Source organism: Salmo salar, chromosome ssa17 (assembly GCF_905237065.1).
Source record: "Salmo salar chromosome ssa17, Ssal_v3.1, whole genome shotgun sequence".
Lineage (NCBI taxonomy): Eukaryota > Metazoa > Chordata > Actinopteri > Salmoniformes > Salmonidae > Salmo > Salmo salar.
In genome coordinates, this window is record NC_059458.1 from 36,270,513 (window position 1) to 36,291,449 (window position 20,937).

Below are 20,937 nucleotides of genomic sequence, written 5' to 3' on the forward strand. Positions count from 1 at the left end.
GGTAATGGAATATTTAGAATTTTATTGTCACGAATTGCGCCATGCGCGCGACACTTCTTTACTATTTCGGATAGTGTCTGGAACGCACGAACAAAACGCCGCTATTCGGATATAACGATGGATTATTTTGGACCAAACCAACATTTGTTATTGAAGTAGCAGTCCTGGGTGTGCATTCTGACGAAGACAACAAAAGGTAATCAAACTTTTATAATAGTAAATATGATTATGGTGAGTGCTAAACTTGCCGGGTGTCTAAATAAGCGAGCCCGTGATGCCTGGGCTATGTACTTAGAATATTGCAAAATGTGCTTTCACCAAAAAGCTATTTTAAAATCGGACATATCGAGTGCATAGAGGAGGTCTGTATCTATAATTCTTAAAATAATTGTTATGCTTTTTGTGAACGTTTATCGTGAGTAATTTAGTAAAATGTTAGCGAATTCCCCGGAAGTTTGCGGGGGTATGCTAGTTCTGAACGTCACATGCTAATGTAAAAAGCTGGTTTTTGATATAAATATGAACTTGATTGAACAAAACATGCATGTATTGTATAACATAATGTCCTAGGGTTGTCATCTGATGAAGATCATCAAAGGTGAGTGCTGCATTTAGCTGTCTTCTGGGTTTTGGTGACATTATATGCTGACTTGAAAAATGGGTGTCTGATTATTTCTGGCTTGGTACTCTGCTGACATAATCTAATGTTTTGTTTTCGTTGTAAAGCCTTTTTGAAATCGGACAGTGTGGTTAGATTAACGAGAGTCTTGTCTTTAAATAGCTGTAAAATAGTCATATGTTTGAGAAATTGAAGTAATAGGATTTTTAAGGTTTTGAAAATCGCGCCACAGGCTGCCAGTGGCTGTTACGTAGGTGGGACGCAAGCGTCCCACCTAGCCCATAGAGGTTAAGACATGTAGCTAGCTAGGTAAACAATTAACCATAATCCCAACTCATGACATTACTACCCTGCATGAATCTGCAGGTAGCTAACCAACCAGGTTCATTGTTAGCTAGCTAACATTATAGCCTAATTTCAAGCCACTTTAGCTTGAAATTAAACCACTGTCAAAATTAGAAACATGTAATATCTGAAAGTCTAGCTAGCTACATTATCTTACCCGTATACATCATGGATGGATGCGTCTCCCTGTCACAGATGCCATGTTTGCCCTTAGTTTGAAGATGTAATCCAGAGACGTGTTTTCTCCATCTCCTTTGCTATCATACTCTAATTCCTCTGATTTCAAAACTCAGTCCTCCAGAAAAGTGGAGAGCAACACTTACGCAGAAGTACTACGCAATACGTGCTATATCGCAGACCAATACAAACTCATCTCTAGGCATGTCCAGCCCACTTATTATCTCAGCCAACCATGACTAGCGGGAAGGTTGCTGTCTTTTTCTGTGGCTAAACCAACTAGTCTCGCAATTTAAACAAATGTATTCGTATTTACAGATGGCACATCACATTAGACTATACTAAAACAATTGTTTAGCATGGCTGTGCTGCAGTCATAGGTAAGAGTACCATAGATCAGCAAAGCCATGCAAAAAAAAAAGTTGTCCAAAACCTCTAGGGAACATTTGCTTTTATACAATGGGTTACCAATTAAATAAAAAAACTGGTCAAACATCTGCATTTGTTTAAGCTGTTTTGGATTTCGCATGGCACAGAAAATGTGCTCTCTGGTCAGGACACTGTTCAGAGAAGCTAGTCAGGACACTGTTAGCTAGCCATCTACACAGCTAGCCATCTACACAGCAAACACAATCATTTCAAACTGACGCTGGTAACACAGCAAACTAGCTGCATTTCATGTCGTTTTACCTGTTTTTCTATCAACATTTCTTTGTATATATCCATAAAATCACACTGATTCATGATTTTGATTGGCTGAGAAAAGATGTCCGTTCATTCTATTGGATAGGTTGCCAGAGACTCGATCCAGTCAAAGTATTATTATTCTGTATCTACAGATGCGACCAAGTCGTTTCTTATCCCTTGCTTGCTTGCTAGCTAGCCAACTATGGCTAACAGTCACGTGAAACCGTGTTGCTAGAATAACAGCCAAGTAGCTGCATTTTATATATTTTCACTTGTTTTTCTATTGGGTTACCAATAGAAAAACAAGGAGTAAGGCATATATATGCTGAAAACTGATCATCACACCATCTCTATCTCATACATGCTGTGTCGACTAGCTCATTCCCACAGAAAACTGCAGAGGGAAGCAGTACTACACAGTCAACCATCAGACTCCATTGTTTCAACAAGAGAAACCTAAGAGGATATTCAACACTAAGGGCCAATCCAAGGACATCTCAATATCTTTGCAGTAGAAGCTAACAAAACACACCAAAACTGACAAGATGCACACTGATCAGTAAAAAGAGGCTAACATTCTGTAATGCTCCTTTTCCTCTGCACAGTTCTCTCACAGTGAGAAACAATAGGATTACAGTAGTGTTCTACACTTTCTTCATTTGATCCAATTCACTTACCACTTCTTTAATGAGAATTAAGTGATGAAGTGACTTTAATCTTTGCTGGTCTGAGAGAACTGATGAAGCTTCTCTCCTTTTGTTACCAAAAAAGGATACTTTAAAATGGGTCCATTGCCAATCCACTGAAAACGTAAGATTTTAATCTGCAAAAGTCTTGGCTTGTGTGTATCCGTTGGTGTGCTTCTCTCCTGTGTGTGTTTTCTGATGAACTGTCAGAGCACTTGATGTTGTGAAGCATTTACCACAGTCAGAACAAGAGTAAGGCTTCTCTCCCGTATGTGTACGATGGTGTGTTTCTAAGTTTCCCAGTCGAGAGTAACTCCCCCACAGTCAGAGCAGGAGTATGGCTTCTCTCCTGTGTGCACTCCCTGATGAACTGTCAGAGCACTTGATGTTGTAAAACTCTTCCCACATTCAAAGCAGAGGTAAGGCTTCTCTCCTGTGTGTATACGTTGGTGTTTCTTTAAGCTGCTGTGTCGAGAGAAATTCTTTCCACAGTCAGAGCAGAAGTAAGGCTTCTCTCCTGTGTGTATACGTTGGTGTGATTTCAAGCTGTCCTGTAGAGAGAAACTCATCCCACATTCAGAGCAGGAGTAAGGCTTCTCTCCGGTGTGTATACGTTGGTGTTCCTTTAAGCTGCTGTGTTGAGAGAAGCTCTGCCCACAGTCAGAGCAAGAGTAAGGCTTCTCTCCTATATGTATTCGCTGGTGACATTTTAAGGTATCAATTTGGCTGAAACAAGTCCCAAAGTCAGAGCAGAAGTAAGGCTTCTCTCCTGTATGTATTCGCTGGTGACTATTTAACTTATCCAATTGGGAGAAACTCTTTTCACAGTCCGAGCAGGAATAAGGCTTTTCTCCTGTATGTAAACGTTGGTGTATTTTTAAGTTGCTCCGTTGAGAGAACCTCTTCCCACAGCCAGAGCAAGAGTAAGGCTTTTCTCCAATATGTATACATGCATGTGCTTTTAAGCTATCTAATAGGGAGAAACTCTTCCCACAGTCAGAGCAGAAGTAAGGCTTCTCTCCTGTGTGTATATGTTGGTGTCTTTTTAAGTGGCTCCGTCGAGAGAATCTCCCCCCACAGTCAGAGCAGGAGTAAGGCTTCTCTCCTGTGTGCACTCTGATGAACTGTCAGAGAATGTGATGATGTGAATCTTTTCCCACAGTCAGTACAGGAATACAGATTCTCTCCTGTGTGTATTTTTAGGTGTATTTTTAGCTTTGATAGAAATGGGAAAATCTCCTCACAATGTGGGCAGTGGTGAGACCTCTTAGCTCTCTTCCTGCTGTTGCTCTCTGGATGTAGAGAATGTCTCAACATGACCTGTGTGAACAGCAGCAGAAGAAAAAAAAGTCAGTGGTACAAAATATTATGAACACCTGCTCTTTCCATGACAGATTGACCAGGTGACTGCTATGATCCCTTATTGATGTCACTTGTTAAATCCACTTCATATCGGTGTACATGAAGGGAAGGAGACGGGTTAAAGAAAGATTTTTAAGGCTTGAGATCATTTGGATCGAATGTCTGCCATTTAGAGGGTGAATGGGCAAGAAAACAGATTTAAGTGCCTTTGAACAGGGTATGATCATAGGTGCCAGGTGCACCGGTTTGTGTCTAGAACTGTAATGCTGCTGGGTTTTTCATGCTGAACATTTTCCCTTATGTATCAAGAACGGTCCACCAACCAAAGGACATCCATCAAACTTGACAACTGTGGGAAGCTTTTGAGTCAACATGGGCCAGCCTCTCTGTAGAATACTTTCAATGACTGGAACGAATTGCAAAAATCGCTGAAGCTGGATACTTATATTTCCCTCACTAACTTTAAACATCAGCTATCTGAGCAGCTAACCGATCGCTGCAGCTGTACATAGCCCATCTGTAAATAGCCCACGCAATCTACCTACCTCATCCCCATATTGTTTTTATTTACTTTTCTGCTCTTTTGCACACCAGTATTTCTACTTGCACATCATCATCTGCTAATATATCACGCCAGTGTTAATTTGCTAAATTGTAATTACTTCGCTACTATGGCCTATATATTTGTCTTACCTCCTCACGCCATTTGCACACACTGTATATAGACTTTCTTTTTTTCTATTGTGTTGACTGTACGCTTGTTTATTCCATGTGTAACTCTGTGTTGTTGTTTGTGTCGCACTGCTTTGCTTTATCTTGGCCAGGTCGCAGTTGTAAATGAAAACTTGTTCTCAACTACCCTACCTGTTTAAATAAAGGTGAAATAAAAATACATTTCAAAAAACACCTTGCACAGTCCATTAGGGCACCAAGAGTAGTCTGTTCTTTCCACCAATCGATGGGTCGAAAAAAATGTAACATCTATTTCTCCATATATAGACACGTGTTTTAATCAAATCAACCACATGCACTGAGCTTGTCTGATAATTATTTAATCAAACTGCGCTTAAACTAAAACACACAAATGGCTAGAGGGAGTTCGACCGCAATTGATACGATTGTGCTCAGACTTACAACAACAAAAAGACTAGCACCTGTTGTCTCTCTCTCTTCCCTGCTGTAGCGACCACCACAGAACATCAACAGTGTTCATCACACTGTCCATATTGCTGAAGCTGCAACATAATTACAGACATTTCTGACTGAAAAGTTCTGTTGCTGAAATCCCTCATTTGTTAAGGAAAAACATTATCTATTGCCTCAACTTTTGCTCTCTTTGTGACCCATGTATACATCACATGCACCTGACCAATAGGGCCAAACCTACATCATATCATAATCACATCAATAAATTGGTTATAACAAACTCAGAATACTGTAACAGCAAAATGGTTGCAGAGGACGTGACAAACTCGAAACGGGAGAATGTTTACTGGTTGCTCAGGAGGTAAAGGGGAAGTCAGATGTGTGGAATAAATGTGACTAGTTGTGGAACATTCTGGAGATCAAGAAAAAGAAGGTACGGAGCAAACACTGTGCATATTATGTGTGCCAAACAGGTGCTGTTAGATTACAAGAAAAATGTTGTGACTATTTGGAACAATATAAACAACACTAAATAAATTATAAGCATAACTGAGTCTGTTGAAACGTTTGGTTAAGCCTTTATTACAGCATAGCAAAGATTAAAAAAAACAGCTGAATTTTTTTAATTGTTTATCCGACATGTTGCGTGAGGCTTTGTGCTCACGGAATCAGTAGGCTATTAGAAACAAACAGGCAACACAAGCAGGATCGGTCTTATTTCTGCAGATATACACTACCGGTAAAAGGTTTCAGAACACCTACTCATTCGAGGGTTTCTTTATTTTTTATATTTTTCTACATTGTAGAATAATAGTGAAGACAAACTATGAAATAACACATATGGAATCATGTAGTAACCAAAAAGAAAAGTGTTAAATCAAAATATATTTTATAGCCACCGTTTGACACACGTTACTGGCTCAGACCACTGTTTTGGGAAACTAGTACATTATGAAAAATTATCTAAACGGGCAAATTTATGAACGCGAGGTGCTTTATCTATTACCTAGAGCACAAGTTGACTACAGCTGTTTAAAAAGTCACTCAGCAGAATGCTATCAAAATGCTAACAAGCACTAAGGAATCCTCATAGAGAATACTAAATGCTAATGAGCGCATTGCGAACATTTTGTGTAGAGTCTGACAAACTATACAAATATACAGGTAACTGAAAAACACTACTCAGTTTGCTGCACCCCCAAACGAATATTAGCCTGCAGGGCTCTTGATCCAGGAGGGCATTCTCTGCTGTTACCAAGCGAATGCTTGATTTTAGAAGAAGCTAACCACTTAGCTAGGTAGCTAACTAGCTACTAAATTAGCAAACCAAATAGACAACTGCAGAGCATTTAACACATTGTAGACTGTTAACTTAACAGTTGTAAGATATTTAGCTGGCAAACATTTAGTTGTGAATTCCATACTGTAATTAGATGGCGCATGCTGCACAACAGTAACTGACTCACAAGGCTCCGGTCTCTTCTCGTTGTGTGTTTGTCATCAAACACCACGTGACTGGGGGGACTACCGTAAACTACATAATAATGTGACAGATGTAATGAAGAAAGGAATGTTCTTTATCTCCTCACGTACTGCAAATTTACATTAGTCATTTAGCAGACGCTCATATCCATAGCAACTTACAGTAATGAGTGCATACATTAATACTTTTTTCGTACTGGTCCCCCATGGGAATCGAACCCACAACCCTGGCGATGAGAGGATCATGATCTACCAACTGAGCAACACAGGAAAAACATCTACCTTCTCATTGAAACAGTTCATCATGAAACAGTTCTACTGCAACTTTTCATACACAGTGAGAAGTTGGAATGAATAACAAACTTAGTTAGATAGAAACTGTGCTTACCATGAGAAAGAGATTTCCCAATCTTCTCCTCTTCTTCATCTTTAATGTTGACATTCAGCTCCAGTGTTTGACTGCGTTCTTCACTCACTCAGTTTGACACAAAAATAGAACATAAAACCTTAACTAAACGTGATAATACCTTAACGTTTTTTTATGACATGTTCTTTCGATATTAGAAAGTTTAAACATGCTATTACATACCTGTAGCAATCAATTTGAAACGGAGACAAAAGTAATCGTCTCTACTGCACAATTCTAGCGCTTTCTTTGTTATGAAGAATGATGCGCGCCTGGCCGGAAATTCCTGTTCCCCCACAACAGCCACAGAGTTCCTAAACCAAGAGACGCAACAACGCGAGACTTGCGAGAACGCTTGGGAATCAGACCAAGCCGGGGTTTGAGAAGTTAATGAAAGAAGTGAACAATTCTGATGCTTTTGCAGCGGCTAATGGGGAACCTAATAAATACCAAAAAGATTAGTAGGTTGATACTCTTCTTCCAACATCAGTAAAACCGATTGACTTTCCTCCTTCTTTCCATCTACACACGGTTTAGTGCTCCAAACACTCAGGAATCTTCTGCATAAGAAGATGAACCTCATTGTCCGAGGAAACTCCAGATATAACACATTTTATACGACCTTTACATAACACCTTTATTAAACTCACCAGATCATTTTCTATCAATGAATGTCGACTTGACTAAGCAATAAGGCACAAGGGGGTATGGTATATGGGCAACATACCACGGTTAAGGGCTGTTCTTAAGCACAACGCAACGCGGAGTGCCTGGCCACATACCACAAACCCCAAGGATGCCTTATTGCTATTATAAACTGGTTACCAACGTAATTAGAACAGTAAAAAGTAATGTTTTGTCATACCCCTGGTATATGGTCTGATATATTACGGCTTTCAGCCAATCAGCATTCTGGGCTTGAATCAGGTTCATTATTGTAAATAAATACCCTTTGCGCATGTGCATAACAATAGATAAATCCGAAAGGAGAGTTTGAGAGATGAAAGCTGGCAGAGGATCTCGAAATCTCTGAGCAAGAAACATTTGGATGAACATTTAAAAAAAAACGAATGTTAGGCTAATTTATGGAAATTGTGCAGTTATTATGTGCCAGATTGTAAGACTACAGCCGTTATAAATGACCTATTTGCGAGATTGACTTGTCATTTCAAAAGACATAGGCAACAGTAAAAAATCTGGCTTTATGTTTCTAATTACATTTTGACATAGTTTGCTTGGATAAAGGCAGGTAGCCTGATAGACCTACATATAATTTCAGATAGTCTACAGTAGCCTAGACAAGATGTAGGCAAGATGTAAACTGAACGATTTAGCAGCTTGCTTACTTCAGATTTCCAGACTAATTTGTTCAACATGAATGCGAGGCAATTCCTCAATAAGAAGTGCTTGTTTCCCAGTAGCCTGCTGGAATAGGCTACTGAGGGATGGGCTCATCATTTCAATCACTGAATTAAATATGAATATTAACTGAATATGCTTGTCAACAACAGACAGTGTTTTTTAACATTTGTTTTACCTGTAGCCTAATCTGACTACTGTTACCGTCAATCTAATGCGTTCATAATAAAATGTATAAAATTTCTGTTTGAAAAAGCTAGCCTTAGCTTTCCTAACTGACTGAATATATTGGTTCCTAACTTCCCTGAAAAAGTTGCATATCGCGGTGGCTATTCGATGCTAATGCAGAACGCCACAGGATGTTTTTGTGCTGGTTAAGGGCAGTCAAGTCTGGGGTGAACCAAGGGTTATATCTGTTCTTAGTTCTATATTTTTTGAATGGCGCATGCTTATTTAAGATGGATAGGAAAGCACTTTTAAAGAGCAACCAGGCATCCTCTACTGACGTGATGAGGTCAATATCCTTCCAGGATACCCCGGCCAGGTCGATTAGAAAGGCCTACTCGCTGAAGTGTTTTAGGGAGCGTTTGACAGTGATGAGGGGTGGTCGTTTAACCGCGGACCCATTACGCACGCAGGCAATGAGGAAATGATCGCTGAGACCCTGATTGAAGACAGCAGAGGTGTATTTAGAGGACAAATTGGTCAGGATGATACCTAAGAGGGTGCCCATGGTTACGGATTTAGAGTTGCACCTGGTAGGTTCCTTGATAATTTGTGTGAGATTGAGGGCATCTAGCTTAGATTGTAGGACGGCCGGGGTGTTAAGCATGTCCCAGTTGAGATCACCTAACAGTACGAACTCTGAAGATAGATGAGGGGTAATCAATTCACATATGGTGTCCAGGGCACAGCTGTGGGCTGAAGGGGGTCTATAACAAGCGACAACGGTGAGAGACTTGTTTCTGGAAAGGTGGAATTTTAACATCAGCACTCCATTATTGTTCAGACCAGCCATACCCAGGTACATGCTGATCAGCGTAATGTTTACATAGCAGGTTAAGAGAACTAACCTAGCAGGTTGGGATAATTCACGTGGCCGGTTTGGAGAATGAAGTTAGGATTAGGAAAATGGTTAGGATAATTAACGTGGCAGGTTAGGATAATGAGGTTAAGGTTAGGAAAAAGGTTAGGGTTTTGCTTAGATAAAATGCTACAGTTGTCAAACAATCAACTGGTTGTGCAACAATCAAATCAGCCACACAAAACGGTCTTGAGTGGCAACAAATCTTCTCAATTAGCTGATTCACTTTCCATACACCCACCTCTGTTGATCCTCCCACTTCAGTCAACACGCCCACTTTCAGACACACTCTATATATGCTGTTACCAAAGACTCTTGCTTATGGCTGGCTGAGCTAGCTAGATTTTTCTACCCAGAGACCACCAAAGAAAATCCTGATTGGATATTTTTTTTCTCTTCAGTGTTAACCCTTCTCTTTCCAACAACAACTGAAGAGATGAAATCAGAAAATTATTACAATTATTAAAACGAAATACAAATTTAAACGAAATTTTATTTTTAAAAATATATACATTTTTATCAAGCCTTAACCTTCTCTGAAGGCCCTCATGGTTCCCCACTAGTTAGATCTAGATTAAATAATACTGATTTTAAATCTAGACTAGGACAAGTCTGAGACTATTTTAAACCATGTCTGAGAAAAGCCATTTCAGTTAGTACAATTTAAAAGTGGAATTTATTCAAGGATTAGGCTTAATCTGTGTCAGCGGAACTGCACCATAGAGTTTACTAGATGAATGAAGTAACAAACCATTCAGACCAGCCTTACTGATTGAACTTTCATAACTACATTTGTACAGTTGGAAGTTCTTCAGTGATGTGTAATGTCATAATTCAACATAGCAATAGACTGGGTCATAACTTAGAGGTTTAATTCATGAATAGCATTTAAAGCTAGAACCTGGTTTTACCATGAATAAAAGATTTCCCAATGTTCTCCTCCTCTTCATCTTTAATGATGACATTCAGCTCCATTGTTTGACTGCAGTCTTCCAGTTTCACTGATACAAACTTTCGATCCTGCAGTGCAAACTGGGCTCCACTGTCACAATCAGGACCCAGTGACTGTAGGTTTGGACTCAGTGTGGAAGGAGAGGCAGGCTGGGTTTGTCCTCACTGTCAATCTGTCAACTCTGGATAGGATCCCAGTCCTAAATAGACGTCTGAAATCAACCTCCTGGTCCTCCCCTGTGCATGCCACACCCCCTCCCATTGTAATCTTACGTATGAACACATTTTGAACAATGGCTTCCTAAAATGCTGTGTTGGTTACTAACACAATAGGAAAGGTTGTAGTAGATGTGGACCATCACAGGTGAGTTCACAGCTCTTCCACTCTGAACAATGGGGCATGGAAAGGGTAACACAAGCTTCCTCTCTGGTTCCATTGGCCAATATTAAGAAGGTCATACTTGAATTGTGGTAGTAATATTGTCCCTGGACTTTGGCACCATAGAAAACACAAAAAATATTATTTTTTTAAATTACAAATACATTCGTTTTATTTCACATTTATTTAAATATGAAAAATGTCCTTTATACTGCAAAACATTATTTGTATGCATTGTAGAACATACTGGGGGCTAGCTAATTGGCATGTAGAGGTGTAGTGACATGTATTGAGTAGATACATAGACATTTAAATTATTTCGCATGCTATCAATTAAACAAACACATTTTTTGTATAGATAACCCATAGGCTGAGCAGTAGAATATTTATTTTTCATTAGCGGATCAATCAAGTTACATGCAGTTATCCAAACACATTCTTCCTCATCAAGGATGAAAATAATACATCTAGTTTTAAAAGACAATTTAATAAACATATGTAGTAGTTTCAAAGTATGTATATCATTAAACAACAGTCGCTTAGGGAGAGGTGAAATTTACATAATTGTTACCTGGAGGAAAATGAGGGAGTGTCATTCTTTTTAGATTTCAGTCAAGGGGAGGGTTTAGTATTTTTACATTTAGTTCAGGGAGTGTCATGTAATTTGCAATCAATCAAATGTCACATTGCTCAGGGTTTGAGAATTAGTTGCTTATTATATCTCATGATGCCCTTCCTCCCTGATTCGCTGCTGGGTGTGCAATATCAAGTGTGCCAAGTGTGGTCTCAATAAAAGGATTGTTAAGTTCTGAACGAACAGAGGAGAAACTCAGATTGACAACTCGTAAAAGCACACACCAGATTTATTCAACCTACTGGATACGTCAGCTGCTAATATAACATACAAGTCACACAATGACATATTTATACCTTCCAACTAGGCCGAGTCACCACTTATAAGATAAACAATCAGTCTATTTCTCAGAGGACCTAGGTCTGTTCTTTTTACTGGTTTTGTCATGGCCCTGCCTGTTCAGAGCAGCGTGAGTGGAGAGGTGTGTGAGATAGGACTGTGGTTAGTGTCGTTGGGGTGGACCCCTCCGGCCCTCCTCACAGAGGTTTCTTCTCTCTTCCAACATGATCCATAGACTATACTATAGGCCTAGGCTATACCAAGATCATGCTCGGAGACAAACAGTGCAAAGTTATATTTATAAGAAAATGTACTTTCTTTCCAGTTTTTTGTGTACGATGGCACTTCAGGAGGCGAGGCTGCAGAAATACAAAATATCTGTGTGCATGGACTAAGCCTACTGATGTCCTGTTCAGTTTGAGAGGGTGAACCTGAAGATGAGAAAAACTAGAGCTATGGCTATAATTTATTTGAATAAAAACAATGTTTAATTGCAATTTTTTTGTTATTATCCTCAGTCAGCCATATTTGAGTAATTTCTATAATTCTTTATTTTTTAACCCCTATTTTTTTTTTTACAGCTTTTTTGCTACATATACATACATTTTCCCAAATCATTTAAAAAATCTATTTAACATACATGCTACTTTTATATATAACAACAATACATTACCAAACAAACTCTTTAAAACCAACCCTCAGCCACTCTCACCATAGACTGCCCTTGGTTTCCATGTGCCATATATTTATCAATTGTGCTGTGATGTTTTACAAAATGTTAGAATCTTTTTAATCGTATATTATCCACTGATTGTGAGCTAAAGATGAAAACCTTTCCTACGAGTATTATTGTATTATTTATTGATTGCCTATGGCTTTCCAGATCGCCCAACACTGCTATTTGTAAGGTTAATTTTAAGTGCATGTTGTGGTTTTTTAACCATTCCTGAACCTGTGACTAGAAACAAGCTACATAGGGGCAATACCAGAATAAGTGATCTATTGATTCTGTCTCTTCGCAACAAAATCGACAGAGCTGAGATTGTTGTATTCCCCATATATATAGCACTCTGTTAGTGGCAATACTTTTATATAATAATTTAAATTGAAAAACTAAGTGTTGAGTCAACTGTAGTTTTTTGTACCAGTTCATAAACCATGTGCCATGGAATTGGTATATCGAACATTTCCTCCCATTTATTTTGCAACATGTATGGCGCAGCTGTCAACATTTTTGTCCTCAGATGAAACTGGTATATTTTTCTATTTATACCAATTCCTTTCAGCCAATTTGTATCTTTAATATATGGCAGGCAAACAAGTTCCCTACTTTCTCCCTTTTCCACTTGCCTCCTCCATTTTTGTGGTAGTGCTGCAATCAGTTGGTTGTAAGTTTGGATTGAGAAGATATTCCCATATATTTTCGACAACTGCATATGTGATATAACTCCTCACTTTCTATTCATAATATCATTAATAAATATAATACCATTTTAAACATTTTTCCATAAAGAATGTTTTTTATTAATCAATATATTTGAGTTTAACCATTACATTTGTTGTAATATTTGTTCTATCTTTTCTGGAGGATAAATTGAAATTGTAACCAGCTTTGTATGGCTTGTTTAAAGAAAGGGTGATACTTTAAACAAAATTTAATTTTCAATTAGTCGGAAATGAGAAGTTGTAATCTGTATGAAGGCAAAAAAGCAATTTTTGAACAAAGGATGAGCTTTTCTTAATATACTGGAGAAGCATTTTGGGTTTAAGTATAACTTATGTATGAGTGAAGCTTTTAGTGAGAGGTTTAAAGTTTTAATATTTAATAATTGTAGCCCCCCAAACTCATATTAATTATATAAATAGGCACATTTAATTGTGTCTGGCTTAGCATTCCAAATAAAATGAAATGGTTTTTTTGCTCATATGATTTTAAAAACAAATCATCTGGAGTAGGCAATGCTATTAGTAAGTAAGTAAACTGTGATGGACCAGAGAGTTAATCAATGTAATTATTCCATAACTAGACAAGTATTTACCTCTCCATGGTTGCAGAATTGTATCTATTTTTGCTAACTTTCTATTTAAATTAATTGTGGTAAATGAATTTATATTTTTTGAGATGTGAATACCAAGTATGTCTACTTCACCATTCGCCCATTTTATTGGTAAACTACAAGGTAGTGTCAACACATTTTTTTAATGATCCAATACGTAATATGGTACCCTTGTCATAATTAGGTTTTAATCCAGAGGTGCTAGAAAAGTGATCAAGATCTTCAATGAGACTGTGCAGGGATCCAGATTGCGGATTTAAGAAAAAATTGGAGTCATCAGCATACATTGACACTTTTGTTTTTATCCGCTGGATTTCTAACACCTTGATGTTCTTGTTGGATGTCATTTTAATAGCTAGCATTTCAATGGCCATGATAAATAGATATGGAGACAACGAACAGCCTTGTTTTACTCCTCTAAAAGCTCAATACTTTGAGAAGTAACCATTGTTTACATCTGGGATTGCTGTACATAACTTTAACCCATTGTATAAGAGATTCACCAAAATTAAAGTATTCCAGGCATTTATATATAAATTGTAATCGTACTTTATCAAATACCTTTTCAAAATCTGCTATGAAGACCAGACCTGCTATCTTAAAATGTTTCATAATGTTCAATTGTTTCAAGTAATTGTTGTATATTATCTCCAATATATCGTCCATATAAATAACCTGTCTGATCAGGATGAACAATAGCTGTTATAACCTTTTTTATTCTATTATTCTATGCTATGCATTTCGACAAGATTTTCACATCACATCATTGAGGTGTTAGAGGTCTCCATTTTTTTAAATGGACAGGATCTTTATACTTACCACCTGGGTCCTGTTTTAGTAGTAATGAAATCAGACCTTGTTGAGGACCTGAAAGTCTACCGTTTGTATAAAAGTAATTAAAATATGCTAATAATGGATCTTTGAGTACATCAAAAAGGTCTGATATCCCTCTACTGGTATAGTGTCAAGCCCTGGTGTTTTTTCCAGACTGAAAAGATATTATTGCCTCAAAGTTCCTCTTCTGTAAGTTGGCCTTCACACCGGTCTTTCTGTAAATGTGTTAATTTTACATTATTATTATTATAAAATAAATCCTTACAGTTAACAGTGGAAATATAGGAGACTGAAAAGAAAACATTTGCTTAAAATATTTTTGCTTCCTCTTTCAAAATATAATTTGGTGAATCATGGAAAACTCCATAATTTTAATGAGTTTCTGTAAAGTCTTTCTGTTAGAATTTCTGTGTTGAAGATTCAAGAAAAATTGTGTGCATATCCCCCCATTTTCCATCCAATTCGCTTTATTTTTGTAATACATTACACTTGATCGTTCTTGAATAAGTACCTCCAGTTCTTTTTGTTTTTCCACTAACATATTTTGTGCCTCTATAATAGTTTACATTACCATCTACCTGCTCTGTTACTTCCTCTATTTCCTTTATTAGTCTAATCTCTTTAGACCTAAACTGCTTTTGTTTTAATGATGAGTATTGTATTGAATGGCCTCTAAAAGTATATTGAAAGTGTTGTATACAATAAGAGGATCTGCTGTACCTACGTTGTACAAAAAGTAAATTATGAATTATATTGTCTTAGTTAAGAACAAATTGGTCATCCAATAGGCTTTGATTACATTTCCAATATCCCTGTCCACGTGGAAATTCTGAAAGAGCTATATGGAGGCCAATTAGATGGTGGTCCGATCGCATTCGGTCTCCTATTAATACTTTTGATGCCAGCAAGAACAAGACTAGGAAGTAATCAAGACGGCTAGCTTGATTAAGCCTCCTCCATGTATAACTCACTAGGTCAGGGATTTTCAACCTCCATATATCCACTAGTTCTAATGTATCCATGATCTTTGTAATCTCCTTAAATGCTTGAGGGTGATAGTTTGTAGAATGATTTCCTTTACGATCCATTGAGGTAGTTAAAACCATATTATAATCTCCCACCATAATAGATTTCGTTGCTTGTGAGCTCAATAGATTATTACATATATTTTTGAAAAAGTGTAGATCATCATTGTTTGGCCCATATAGATTAATTAGCCAGATCTGTTTTTGGTCCAATAGCATATTTAAAATAATCCATCTTCCTTACGGATCTATTTGCACAATCGGATAAAAATTTGTATTAATTAGTATAATCACCCCTTTTGAGTTTCTTTGACCATGACAAAAATATATTTCTCCCTCCCAGTCCTTTTTACACTCAACCTCATCTATATTTGTAGAATGAGTTTCCTGTAAACAATATATATTATATTATTTCTCTTTTAGCCATGTAAAAAAACAAAAACATTTTATGAATACTTGACCAGTCTCAACGTCAACAGTGAAGAGGCGACTCCGGGATGCTGAGCCATATCTGAGACTGGCTCATAAAAAGAAAAGATTAAGATGGGCAAAATAACAGACATTGGAACTCTTCCTAGAAGGCCAACATCCCGGAGTCGCCTCTTCACTGTTGACAATGAGACTGGTGTTTTGCGGGTACTATTTAATGAAGCTGCCAATTGAGGACTTGTGAGGCATCTGTTTCTCAAACGAGACACTCCAATGTACTTGTCCTCTTGCCCAGTTGTGCACCAGGACCTCCCACTCCTCTTTCTATTCTGGTTAGAGCCAGTTTATGCTGTTCTGTCAAAGGGAGTAGTACATAGCGTTGTACGAGATCTTCAGTTTCTTGGCAATTTCTCACATGGAATAGCCTTCATTTCTCAGAACAAGAATAGACTGATGAGTTTCAGAAGAAAGTTTTGTTTCTGGCCATTTTGAGCCTGTAATCGAACACACAAATGCTGATGCTCCAGGTACTCAACTAGTCTAAAGAAGGCCAGTTTTAATGCTTCTTTAATCAGAACAACAGTTTTCAGCTGTGCTAACATAATTGCAAAAGGGTTTTCTAATGATCAATTCACCTTTTAAAATGATAAACTTTGATTAGCTAACACAACGTGCCATTGGAACACAGGAGTGATGGTTGCTAATGATGGGCCTCTGTAAGCCTATGTAGATATTCCATAAAAAAAATCTGCCGTTTCCAGCTACAATAGTCATTGACAACATTAACAATGTCTACACTGTATTTTTGATCAATTTGATGTTATTTTAAATGGAAAAAAAGTGCTTTTCTTTAAAAAACAAGGACATTTATAAGTGACCCCAAACTGTTGAACGGTAGTGTACATTCGTTGTCACTGTTGATATTGTCCTGCAACATACTGATCTCCTGGAAGGGATCAGCTGAGGTCATTTAAGAATTTTCTTAGTACCTCTGACTTTGCTAGGTTTCTGTCTATTCGGTGCTGGCTGACATGGGGGAGTATAAAACAATTTGTTTCCTGTGGACCCACTAACATGGTGGATTGTCGACCAATCCTGATTTGATAAGCTACAGGTGACAGTTTCACCACAATCTCGTGTGGCCCCGTCCAGTGGGGCAAGAACTTTGCCGCGATGCCTGCGGGTTTGGTGTATATGTAGTACCACATATAATCTGACCTCGAACACCTGATGCCTTTTTGTCGTAATGGGTCTTGTCACCTTCTGCACTTCTTTCCAACTTTCCTTGAGCGTACGCAAAGGTAGTTTGGAGGTGGGTTCGCAAGTCCGTCACGTGTTGATGAGCCGTGTAGGCGGTGGCTGCGGCGACATCTCCCGGTTGGTACAGGAGATGCAGTGGAAGTGTCATTTGCCGGCCCTTCATCATCTCGATTGGTGTTATTCCCGTAGACCTGTTGCGTGTGGCTCTGATCGCAATCAGTACCAGTGGGAGTTTGAGGTCTCAATCTTTGTGGTTGGCTGCCACATATTTCCTCAGGATTCTGACAATTGTCTGGTTGCTCATTTCTAGCCTGCCAGAGCTCCTAGGGTGGTACGCGATGTGGAGTTTAGCTTTGATTCCCAGGAGCCACCACAGTTCGGTCATTACAGCTGCCGAAAAGTGAGTTCCTCTGTTGCTGTCAACGGTTTCTCCTGGCAGGCTGAAACGACTGAAAATGTGGTTGAGCAAAAGAATGGCCGTGCTTTCCGCTGTGTCATTGGTTTGCGGGCAGGCACTCCATCTACTTTGTCAATGCGCAAGTCACTGTGAGGAGATAATTCTCGCATCTGGCCGACCTGGCAACTAGGCCGACCCAGTCGATCTGGATCGAGCTCGAAAATCAAATTCCGGTCTCTTAGCTGTGCTCGCAAGCTCTAGAAGTGACGAAATTGGCAAAGGGCCCTTTGGCAATGTGGGCAGTAGGGTCCAAGAAGTTAATGAAGTTGGGATACATGTTCGACAGAAACAGTTGTTTGAAAGGCAATAGCACTTCTATTCCTGTTTCAGTGAGCATGCCAAAGTAAGCTGAACAATGATAGTAGGCTTGTGAGTGTTTATTTCGTGCTTGTTTGACATTGTTAGCCAACGAGCTATCATGTTTGCGAGTCTCAGAACCGCTGAATTCTATTTTCAAAGCCGTGGCAAGTTTAGCGTAGTCGTTTTGCACGTGTTGCTGTTGTAGACGGGTGAACCTTGTCACGTCTGTTGGACGTTAGCTTCAACAGGTAAAGCCTGTCGATATATGTAGCATTAGGGTAGTCATCCAAGGTGTCCTCTATGTCTGCTAAGAACGTCTCAGTGTCGTTTGGCTTTCCTGGACCGGGGTCAAAGATGCGGAAGTTTGACGATTTTGTCAAGGCGATCCCTGCCAAGTGCGCGGGGAGCATCTGCACCCTCCTGTGGGGAATTGTGGGACGAAAAGCCAAGCTTTGGTTATGTTGGCGAGGGGGCGCCGGGTTACTGTGGGCCGAATGGTCAAGAGGAAAAGACTGAGGGACCCTTAACCTGTTGGGTCTAGGGGGCAGCATTTGCACGTCTGGATAAAAAAAATGTACCCGATTTAATCTGGTTACTAATCCTACCCAGTAACTAGAATATGCATATACTTATTATATATGGATAGAAAACACTCTAAAGTTTCCAAAACTGTTTGAATGGTGTCTGTGAGTATAACAGAACTCATTTGGCAGGCAAAACCCTGAGACATTTTCTGACAGGAAGTGGATACCTGATGTGTTGTATTGACTTTAAACCTATCCCATTGAAAAACACAGGGGTTTAGGAATATTTTGGCACTTCCTATTGCTTCCACTAGATGTCACCAGCCTTTACAAAGTGTTTTGAGTCTTCTGGAGGGAGATCTGACCGAACAAGAGCCATGGAACGGTGATGTCCCATTAGACACCTGGCGCGCTACTTCATGTTGGGTACCCTCGTTCCAATACGTTATAAAAGGCTATGCATTCGTCCACCTTGAATATTATTCATGTTCTGGTTAAAAAGGCCCTAATGATTTATGCTATACAACGTTTGACATGTTTGAACGAACGGAAATATATTTTTTCCCCTCGTTCATGACGAGAAGTCCGGCTGGCTTACATCATGTGCTAACAAGACGGAGATTTTTGGACATAAATGATGAGCTTTTTTGAACAAAACTACATTCGTTATGGACCTGTGATACCTGGAAGTGACATCTGATGAAGAGAATCAAAGGTAATGGATTATTTACATAGTATTTTCGATTTTAGATCTCCCCAACATGACGTCTAGTCTGTATCGCAACGCGTATTTTTCTGGGCACAGTGCTCAGATTATTGCAAAGTGTGATTTCCCAGTAAGGTTATTTTTAAATCTGGCAAGTTGATTGCGTTCAAAAGATGTAAATCTATAATTCTTTAAATGACAATATAATATTTTACCAATGTTTTCTAATTTTAATTATTTAATTTGTGACGCTGACTTGACTGCCGGTTATTGGAGGGAAACGATTTCCTCAACATCAATGCCATAGTAAAACGCTGTTTTTGTATATAAATATGAACTTGATAGAACTAAAAATGCATGCATTGTCTAACATAATGTCCTAGGAGTGTCATCTGATGGAGATTGTAAAAGGTTAGTGCATCATTTTAGCTGGTTTTATGGTTTTGGTGACCCTGTCTTTGACTTGACAAAACATTACACACAACTCTTGTAAATGTACTGTCCTAACATACTCTAAATTTATGCTTTCGCCGTAAAACCTTTTTGAAATCGTAAAACGTGGTTAGATTAAGGAGATGTTTATCTTTCAAATGGTGTAACATAGTTGTATTTTTGAAAAATTTGAATTTTGACATTTATTTGGATTCAAATTTGCCGCTCTTGAAATGCACCTGCTGTTGATGGAGTGCACCACAGGTGGCACGCTAGCGTCCCACCTAGCCCCAAGAGGTTAAGAGAGGTGAAGTCTGAAATCTCCTGTCGTCTACATTCCTTCGTTCCCTGAGCTCCGGTTGTGAGCTAGGTTGCTCGGTTAGGTAGTCCCGTGATAGCGCGTGACTGTTCTGGAGTTCCTCCAGATGATACCTAAGGGTGGTATTCTGCTGTATCGCAGAGTCCACCTAGGAGATGGTGTTTATCTTAAACACGTAGGTGTCGCACTTGCTCCGCCTCATACTTATCTGTCATGGTTTTCAGGGAAAGGTCTCGAGTGCGAAGCAAGAGATTAAGTGATGTGATGTCCTCCTTTTGCTTAGAGATCACGTTTTCCAACTTTCTCACCTGGGCTTTCTCATCGTTCATTAAATCAGCGACTTCAAGGAGTTCCGCTGTTTTGTCATCCAACTTGGTAAATGTGTTCATTAACTGAACGTCTTTGGTATGCAGCTTTTGCAATAGAACATTATTGCTTTGAGTGTAGGGCATCAAGTTGCTCGCCCCTGTTTTTAGCTAGCTCATCAGATTCATCTAGATTTGCGTGGACTTCATCGTATATATTTTGGGCTAAAACGAATTGTTCCTGTAGAATATGGACTTGGTCAAGAGTTTGTTCACGTTCTTTATCATAAGTCTAAGCCAGATCTTTCAATTAATCTGTTCTCAAACGCAGTTCCTCGGCTACCAGTAGGTTGTCTTTGTCGGCTTTAAATCGTCAACGAGACAGTGATATCCAATCAGTTGAGATTGCTACAACGCTGTACTGTATCCAACCAAACGTGAGCAACAAACTCTCACTCAACGTCAACAAAACAAAGGAGATGATCGTGGACTTCAGGAAACAGCAGAGGGAGCACCCCCCCCCCCACTCGACAGGACAGTAGTGGAGAAGGTGGAAAGTTTAAGTTCCTCGGCAACAGCGCCTCTTCAACCTCAGGAAATGGAAGAAATTTGGCTTGTCACCTAAAACCCTGACCAACTTTTACAGATGCACAATTGAGAGCATCCTGTCGGGCTGTAGCACTGCCTGGTACG

General features: G+C 39.0%; 1 protein-coding gene and 1 pseudogene across 1 annotated transcript in view; one reads left to right on the top strand and one right to left on the bottom strand.

Annotated features, from left to right (window-relative positions):
• Positions 1-20,937, top strand: part of LOC106600648 (zinc finger protein 239-like) — a 289,371-nt gene that overhangs the window by 185,356 nt on the left and 83,078 nt on the right. The window lies entirely within an intron of this gene.
• LOC123728072 (zinc finger protein 239-like) lies at positions 1,102-18,368 on the bottom strand (annotated as a pseudogene).